Source organism: Bidens hawaiensis, unplaced genomic scaffold (genome assembly GCF_021521415.1).
Source record: "Bidens hawaiensis isolate Kalapana, Puna unplaced genomic scaffold, B.hawaiensis_p1.1 tig00010127_1, whole genome shotgun sequence".
Classification (NCBI taxonomy): Eukaryota; Viridiplantae; Streptophyta; class Magnoliopsida; order Asterales; family Asteraceae; genus Bidens; species Bidens hawaiensis.
In genome coordinates, this window is record NW_027491766.1 from 452,098 (window position 1) to 462,422 (window position 10,325).

Sequence of the window (10,325 nt, forward strand, 5' to 3'; positions counted from 1 at the left end):
GCCTATTCCCTTCATTTTTCCCTGCTCTTTTCATCAAATCTCCTCTCAATCTAAGATTTCTAAGGTTATTATTCAAGTTCTTGGCAGTTTGACTTTCCAAAGTCAAACTGAGTTTAATCTTACTTCTAATTAACTTCTTAGTTATTAAAGCTTGTTGTTGCAACACATATAAATACACCCCTTGTTTTCCTTAGGCTTTCACTTATCCGGTAACGGTCGGTTGAAGTGTCGTGCTACAAGGCAAGGCTTCATGGAGGACTATTATAGTCCTTGATAAACACTTTAATTTATGCTTTAATTTTGTTTATGCTTATTAATGTTGTTTAGTCATTACATACTTTTAGTTTCTAAATCATTTTTAATTATTCAATGGTATTGGGTATGTGGCCACCATTTTCGGTTTCATCCCGGGTCAAGAGCCGAACCAAAACCGAACTTTTGTTTTAATACTTTATTGTTAACATATTGTATGAAAGATTTGAGTATTATTATTATTATTAAGTTTATTTTAATGAGTTCTATGGTATTGGATATTTGGCAACCATCCTCGGTATTATTCCAAGTCAAGGACCGAACCAAAACCGAAATAAACCGAGTTCACTCGCTTAAGACACACAAGTGTGTTTTGGGCCACCGTAAGTCATCTTTATCTTCAAGAATATATTTTTAAACAAATTTTAAATTAATTTCTCAACATACTTGGCATGTCGGAATCCAACTTGATCTTATAACAAGTTTGGACGGGTAAAACCAAATATTCGCTTAACGGACGTTAAGGTTCTTCATAATAGAACTATATACTTGCTTAAGTCTTTTTTATTTTTATTGAGTTATCTCATAACCTTTATCACTTTGGAAAGTTGACTTTGAGTTTGGTTAATTGATAGCGTGCGTGCGGCTTGTATAAAAATGATAGATTGGATATTTTGCTTTTGCACAAGATCGTGTTTTAAATTTATAAAAGTGATTTCTACAAAGACTAAACACACACAAAATAGGCAAGTGTAACTATCGTATATGTAGAATAGTATTGGTAAGAACCAAGTATCGATTCGTGGACACAAATGTTTCTAATGGTAAATCGTTGTTTTACTTTAATCGGAGGTTTTTACCATTTTGGGGTTAATTTTTGAACTTTTTATAAAATATAAATACTTATGTATAATATATATGTGACCAAGATAAGAGATTCTAAACGAGTAATTCAATTATGTGAAGGTTATCATCTAAGATCAAGAATCGACTCCATTTTAGCATTGATAATTAATATTTAAACATGTGATAAACTTGCCGTAGCAATATATGATAGATAGCTCCTTAAACCTTAAGTGAGCATCTTTGGCACTAAGGAGGTAACGTGCGCATTTTAAAGTCCACCCTTTCCTAATGTCATGCCACCTCAATGATGTCAATTTAAGTTGGCAAGTAGATTCGTAAAGTAGAAAGATTAGGATTGACTCCGATTTCTCAAATACCAATTCTAACAACTTCGGGTGGTTGTAGTTTAGTCACACAACCTCCCCTTGGTTGATTAATGTAGGTTATAATTACACATTCCATTAACATATGACTTCTTTAACTAAAATGATATCCTAAGCAAAGCTATTTTCGGATTACCAAGACTTAGAAAAATACATCATAACTTATATCTCATCATTTTTAAGTACAATATAAGGATACATGTTCCGATAATGTATCAAAGTATGTCTATCTTTCAAGAACATGAATCGATCATGAATGATTGCCAATGGGATTGACAACCACCAACTTTAAATTAGTGATTTAAGATGGTGAAACATTTCTCATCAAAAGATAATTGTAATAAAACCATGTACTTTACTAGACTACACCACATGTTTTAGTTAATCATCAAGTAAAACAAAGCTTCTTCATAGATTTTAGATGGTAAAAGGAGTTTAGCTCATAATGAGCATGATGATAAACATTAAGATGATTGATGATAACAAATACATGATTAAACTAGAACAATCTAACCAAATGTAGATGAATCTTCCTTCCTAATGATGATGATGATGGTTGATGATGATGATTGATGATGGTGACCTCCAAGCCTTCAAACTCTTCACTAGATCTTCAATGTGAGTGTTAGTGTGTGTTTTTATAAGTGAAAACCGGATAGAACTCTTTTCAAGGCACACCAAATGAGTGCAACATGAGCCACTATTTATAGGCAATCTGGAGTGTGAGGCACGGACCTGTGCTTACGTAGGCACGCCCCCGTGTTTTATAGTGACATGTGCTAAATTCATTTTGTCTTTTCTGGTAAACGTCCACGGCCCCGTGCTTTTGTTCCCAGTTTTTGTCTTTTCTTGTAGATTTTTGTCTTTTCTGGTTCCAGAAGCATGGGGGTATGTTTCTTGAGGCATGGGGGCGTGTTTCTTTGTTTTTCTTGTGTTTTCTTCCATTTTTCTTTGTCTTTTCGCTTGTTTCTTCGTTTGGGGCTTGGTTTCACCTGAAATTACATTTTATTATGATAAGTAGTCTTTTATGATATGTTATTTGATAGAAATTGCATTTTTAGATATTATTTGATGCAGAAAAGATGTATATTTTTATGTACATCAAATATCCCCACACTTGAAAATTTCTTGTCCTCAAGCAATCTTCTTATAAATATCCTCTAAAAACAACAAGCTTAGATTATAACCATCCCTCAAGTGAGCTCCAAGAAGATGAAACAAAATAACCACTCTTAATTTGTATTGGTGATAAATAAGAAGGAACTTTTGTTTTTATGAGCTTCCATTTATGCAAAACTTCACATTCTCACAATGTTCACTCACACTCGGATTTATATGATGTATGTATGTGAACGCTCTTAGTCAAAATGCAACCTGTGATAAATAAGCTTGTAACAAGTTCAAATCTCCACCCTTTTGAAGGGTTGCATAGATTAGAAGGTAAAATGGGTTGGTTTGGTGTGAGTAAGGATATGGTATTTTGTGGTGGTTCAAGGGTTTGAGTTAATGAGGATGGTAAATACAAATTCTATTGACTGTCGGGAGTCTTGAGATGTTATCAATGGTTAGCTCCTTTTTCTCTCGATGATTTTTTTTAATACCTAATGACTCTTTTATGGTCAGATCGTCAAGACTTGTTTTGTATATGATGTGGATTAATTCTTCCTCAATCCTGTTCTGAACATAACTTCCAACTCTAATGGATCGTTCGGCTTTGAGCCTAATAGCCCCCATCCTCATTAGTATGGTATATTCATGCTGAGACTGAGTTTGACTTTTTCTACATCTTCCTTCGTGGGACCAGTTTCCGCAACCTAAGCATCGTTCATATCTTTTTGCTCTTCTCTTCATTACGTTTTTGGAAATTCCACTGAATGGTGGTCTTTGTTCATCTTGGTGCCACTTTTTCTTACCTCATTGCTAAAGAGAAATATTCTCTCCCTAAGTTCTGGAGGCAACCTAGGTTTTGTGAAATGTATGCAGCAAAGGAAATTGAAATCGAAAGAATGCATTTCCAGTTCTTTAGGGTCTGCCGGTAAAAGACCAGTGTTGTATTTTACCGGTGAGAGGGATAAAATGATAGGGTTTTTGGTTAATGTTTTTGGGTTTTGTAATTTGGCAATTGGTTTGATGGAATTGTGTCCATATTACCTTCTTCCTTTTACAACGCTTCGTGTGGTCTTGAAATGAATAATTGTGACAAGTTTTAAATCACACGAAACATATGACTCACTCAAAGCTTCCGAAAAAAATATTTATATGGCATGAGGTTTATCTCACAGTAACGGAGGGATTGGGTATTAACGCCATATTTTGCATAAATTTATTCTCAATATTACAAAACTTCTTTTTTACTTTTTCGATTTCCTTTAGTAATGATTGGTTATTTGCGAAAAAATTTTCTTGGGTTTCTCTTTAGGTTTTAAAATAATCACTGATTGCTGCAACAATGTTTGTTGATTAATTAATTGAACAAATAATTGGTCAAGTAATTCCCCTCCCCACACTTGAATCTCACATTGTCCTCAATGTGAAAAGATTCCTAAAAAGATAAAAATTCTAATTGAGTGTCATGGGTTATAATAGAGAGTTACTTCCCTACGGTTTAACGAAATTTCGACAGAGCGTCCCCTGTTTATCGACCGTTTTCCTGTTTTTGTACCTGTATAATATAAAACTGCAAATAACCACAAACAACCAAGCATAAACTGCTGAAAATTGGGTATGGAATCATCCATCCCTTTGCCCTATCGGGCTAAATTAGTACCAACCATAACGTCTTTGGCACCCACGGCCATAAAAGTATCCAAACCAACAATTAGACAAACAAACAAGTAAGACAGAAAGTAAATTGTTTAAAACACACATAATAATGTCATAAAATACTACCAACCCATGCACGTGCCCATGCCCGACCTACCAATGCTGCCAGTCATCAGTTACCCGTGCCCGAATCAAATGGTCCCCACTGCCTATCCATGCGATAGCCCAATCGATCAATCTCTCGCCTCGTTTCTTCATACCCGGCTGCTCGCTGTGCATCTGATGCAGCCATCTGCTCTGTAATCCTGTTAAATGAGGCGGTAGTGTTAGCTGAGAATTGATCAATGAGTCCATATATACCCTCGAAAGAGTATCGGTTGTCGTGTGACGAACTGGGCCGGCTCCTGATGAAGATGGGCCTTCTCGCTGATGGTATTTGCGGCGGCGGTACTATCTGGCAGGTGATCCTCTCCTCTCGGGCACATCTTGAAGCATCATATCTGCAGGTCTTCTGGGTCCTAATCCTGGTTATTTCTGTCACAAAATCTCCATACATCTGCGTTCCACCCAATTTGCTGAATCATCTGCATGCTTTCACAATAGACAAGGCTGAGGGCTATCGGATCTGGGCTTCGGGTCCCTTCTGTGTCTGCATTATAGGCTCTGTAAAGGTTGTAGATCCACGGGCCACCAAAATTCGGGGTATTTCCTTTGGCAGCTGCATTTGTCAAGAAAAGCTTGCTGATGAACATTGTGATGTTGCAGTGTATGTCATTCTTCATGCAGTATAGTGCCCAAAGATCCCTTAAGTTAACCACCCCTTCACTTTGACCTCGGGCCGTGGAAGTGTGACTGAGTAGATGGTGAATGTATCGCATGAGCGGGTCACGTAGTGCTGTGCTTTTTGAGACGCTTGCATTGTAGTCTTCAGTACCATAACTCAATTGTTCCCAAGCCTCTAATCTTGTGTTTCCTACTTCTGCCTCGTCATCAGCATCTTCATCTGCAAAGTTTGTTTTAGCGTCAAACCAGATGTCCGAGTCAGTTTCCCCGGTTGTATAAATTCCCAGATCGATTCCCAGTTGGGTGATAGAAGTTGTGTGCCATTCACCCCCACATCTAAACTCGATTGCCTTTTCATCCCACATGTCAAACTTCTTCTTCTTTATTTTGAAAGATGCCAAGAATTCCTTTGTTAGTTCTGTCACTGCCTCTCCCGTTTGCTCACAGACTCTCCTCCACGACCCTTTTACGAACGTTTTGTAACGGGCCCATTGATTGACTTGACGTAACGTGTCTCTGCAGGCGTAGAAGTTAGGTTCTGGGTATCGTCTGTTCAGGTATGTCAGTCGTGCATTGGCCTGTCTGTCTCTTGTTCTTCGTCCGTTAAAGACGAGGAATGCGTGAATGTCGTCTCCATACTCGGCCATCAGCAATTTATACCCAAATTAGTCAAAATATTACAAAAATTATCAATGTGCTGGAACAGAGAGCAAAGCACGGTGGCGTGCTTTCAGAAGGACAGCCCCGTGTGTTGCTACTGTTTCAGTTTCCTTTGATTTTGACTTTTGGTTGACCACGATTCATGTTGTTTTGGGCACGGCTCGTGTTTTTAATACTGACTTACCCTATTCAGATTCGATCCCTCATTTCTAACCGGTTATAACAATTGGGTTTATTGTTTTGTCGGGTGTTTATGCCAAGATCCAAAACCCAAATTGTTTCTTTTACTTAATAATCCATTCATCCTATATTAGTAGAATAACTCATATTATTTTCGGGTTTAGACCCGATTTGGTCAATTCGAGAGATTTTAGGGTTAAACTAGATCTAGAATGATGAATTTGAACAAAACAATTGTTAAATTAACATATCTTTAGTTCGAGATTGAAGAATTGATGAAGGAATTAGTGAGATTAGGGTTGGTCGGCGGTTTATCGTCTAGAAAACGAAGTGGTTGTTAGGGTTAATGGCCTGTAAAGTTATTTTATTAATTTAAAACTCGTAACTGCACTGGGACCAAAAGCATGGCGCCGTGCTTTTGGAAGCACGGTACCGTGCTGCATGGTGCAGACAATATTTCTTTTGATTTTTGTTTATTTGTCGAGCTGGTTCATTTTTAACTGATATTATTTTCTGGTTAGTTTAAGACAGTAATTAAAAATCCTAAACTTCATTAAAACATAAAACATAAAACCTAAAGACATAATTAAACAAAGAGGAAATGAAATGTACGACAACAACTCTTGATCTTAACACATCATACTAGCGGGAGCAACTTCAACACGAAACAAAGTCGGGACTTCAACGACCACCATTTGCGAACAAGTCCTGGATGTGTGGTGGTGCTCGTTTGGCTTCCAAGAGCTCGTCAAGCTTTTTGTCGAGCTTAGCGATTTCTCAGTTGAGAAAGTTGAGCTTGGAAGCCACATCTTTGTGGTGGCCATCCACAACATGGAAGTTTTCGAACCTAAGCAGGTCGACTTTGTTAATTAACTCGACTACGCGAGCTTCGGTTTGGATGTTGCTTTCAACTTGATCTCTTGTGATGCATTGGAGCCTCATGACCTCCTCCTCAAAATGAGGAGGATACATGTTGCTTTCCCTTCTTACTGGCCTCCATTCAACCCTTTCCTTCCATTTAGGTAATATTGTTTTTTTTGTGAATGGAATAGTGAGTTTATGCATGCATTATATAGAGACTGGAAAGTTGAACACGGCCCCGTGCTTTCAAAAGCACGTCCCCGTGCTGCTACGGGAATAAATGTTTCTGAGTCAGAGAATTGTACGGAGTCAGGGTGTATCATGCTGAAGATTTTAGGGTGACCACGGCCTCGTGCTTAGGGAAGCACGACCCGTGCTTTTTGTCACGGGTAATTTTCTTGTAATTTTCAGCAAGATGCGCGATCTGGAATTCTTAGAGTGACGTTTAGTATGATAATTTAGGAGTTCGGTCATCTAAAAATTACTTTTCATTAAAATTAAAAAGGTCCTATGACAATTACGGGATAAGCCCGGATTTCCTAGAAATAAGAAAATATTCGGGTTAAGCCCGAATTCCAAGCACATTGTGCTTAATGCACTTGTTTACACATAAAAGCAGAAAATTAAGTTTCCTAGATTTCCCCGAAAGGCTCTCCTCCTCCGAATGGTCCTGGGGTGGAATGTATGTGAAACCGATAACTTGAAACTGGAGTTGTTCATTGATGTCTCGGAGTTCCATTTTCATATTTTCCACTGATTCGGTGAGTTGAACGAGACACATCTCAGCAAGGAGATTCATTTCGGTGAGTTCTTTGACTAGTTCTTGAAGTTTTAAGAGATGCTCGGTTTTGGAAACATGGCGGGTCTCGTTTCTCGGGTGTCGGAAAACGGGGATTGCTTCACTCATCTCAGTAGGCATGTTGAAATTTCAGAGACTATTGGTTTTGTTTTGGTTGGTGCAAGAAATGCAATGACACAAGGTGCCTTCTATAGCCAATCAGCAACCCAAGAACAACCCCATGCTTTTGGAAGCATGGCCCGTGTTTTTGTTCTGACAATTCTGTTATAAACCAGTCTGACTGAAATTTTTGCAGCGAATATTCCGTGTCCCCAGCAACGACGCCAAAAACTTGATAGCGTGCGTGCGGCTTGTATAAATATGAGAGATTGGATATTTTGCTTTTGCACAAGATCGTGTTTTAAATTTATAAAAGTGATTTCTACAAAGACTAAACACACACAAAATAGGCAAGTGTACCTAACGTATATGTAGAATAGTATTGGTAAGAACCAAGTATCGATCCATGGACACAAATGTTTCTAATGGTAAATCGTTATTTTACTTTAATCGGAGGTTTTAATCATTTTGGGGTTAATTTTTGATCTTTTTATAAAATATAAATACTTATGTATAATATACATGTGGCCAAGATAAGAGATTGTAAACGAGTAATTCAATTATGTGAAAGTTACCATCTAATGTCAAGAATCCACTCCATTTTAGCATTGATAATTAATATTTAAACATGTGATAAACTTGCCGTAGCAATATATGATAGATAGCTCCTTAAACCTTAAGTGAGCATCTTTGGCACTAAGGAGGTAACGTACACATTTTTTCACCCTTTCCTAATGTCACACCACCTCAATGTTGTCAATTTAAGTTGGCAAGTAGTTTCGTAAAGTATAAAGATTAGGACTGACTCCGATTTCTCATATACCAATTCTAACAACTTCGGGTGGTTGTAGTTTAGTCACACAACCCCCCCTTGGTTGATTTATGTAGGTTAATTACACATTCCATTAACATATGACTTCTTTAACAAAAATGATATCCTAAGCAAAGCTATTTTAGAATTACCAAGGCTTAGAAAAATACATCATAACTTATATCTCATCATTTCTAAGTACAATATAAGGATCCATGTTTCGATAATGTATCAAAGTATTTCTATCTTTCAAGAACATGAATCGATCATGAACGATTGCCAATGGGATTGACAACCACCAACTTTGAATTAGTGATTTAAGATGGTGAAACATTTCTCATCAAAAGATAATTGTAATATAACCATGTACTTTACTAGACTACACCACATGTTTTAATTAATTATCAAGTAAAACAAAGCTTCTTCATAGATTTTAGATGGTAAAAGGAGTTTAGCTCATAATGAGCATGATGATAAACATTAAGATGATTAATGATAACAAATGCATGATTAAACTAGAACAATCTAACCAAATGTAGATGAATCTTCCTTCCTAATGATGATGATGATGGTTGATGATGATGACATCCAAGCCTTCAAACTCTTCACTAGATCTTCAATGTGAGTGTTAGTGTGTGTTTTTATAAGTGAAAACCGGATAGAACTCTTTTCTAGGCACACCATATGAGTTCAACATGAGCCACTATTTATAGGCAATCTGGAGTGTGACGCACGGTCCCGTGCTTACGAAGGCACGCCCCGTGTTTTATAGTGACATGTGCTAAATTCTTTTTGTCTTTTCTGGTAAACGTCCACGGCCCCGTGTCCACGTAGGCACGACCCCGTGCTTTTATTCCCAGTTTTTGTCTTTTCTTGTAGATTTTTGTCTTTTCTGGTTCCAGAAGCATGGGGCGTGTTTCTTGAGGCATGGGGGCGTGTTTATTTGTTTTTCTTGTGTTTTCTTCTATTTTTCTTTGTCTTTTCGCTTGTTTCTTTGTTTGGGGCTTGGTTTCACCTGAAATTACATTTTATTATGATAAGTAGTCTTTTATGCTATGTTATTTGATAGAAATTGCAGTTTTTAGAGATTATTTGATGCCGAAAAGATTATTTTTATGTACATCATTAATTATCAAGACTCGAACTGACAATTCCGAACCCTCGTTTAAAACCTCATTTTGGTATTTATATAACAAAGGGTCTTGCAATAGTGCATTATAACCCACATAACTACTTAACATAGGTTGAGTATTACTAATGAATAGAATACCAAGACCCGGTTTCGGGTAAACTTATCTTTCAAGAAACATTTCTTTAATTTCTCAAATATTTACATTTTAAACTCTAAACTTTATTTATTTACTTTACTTGTCATATATTTTACTTTAAACCCTTTCAAGACTACCTACTAACTCAAGACCCGTTTAATCTAGGTCTTGCTCGATAAACCGATCTCCGATTATTCACGAATCAATCTTTCAAGTTACTTAGTTTAAGGGAGTACTTTTTCATCCCTCGTTTTCCATCTTACATTTTTGGGGTGGTATTGCATATTTATTCAAATTCAAATGATTTGTACTTGAGTCTCAAACCACAAACTCGTTAGTATATGTTACTTAAATAAATGCTCGATTTAGTGTTATATGCATTACATGATTATTACATGCTATATGTTTATTGCTTTAGGCGGGTTGGCTTCTATGAAACTATTAAGTATGATCATACGCTCCCCTAACTATTATAGCTTAATTGCTAGTAGCATAGGGCAACTATTATCCGAGTATATTTGGTTGTTATCATATAGAAAAGTGTAAGATTCCTTTATTTTCAAACCCAAAAACTCGACCCATTTTAAATTTTCGATGCGAATTGGTTAATTATACATATA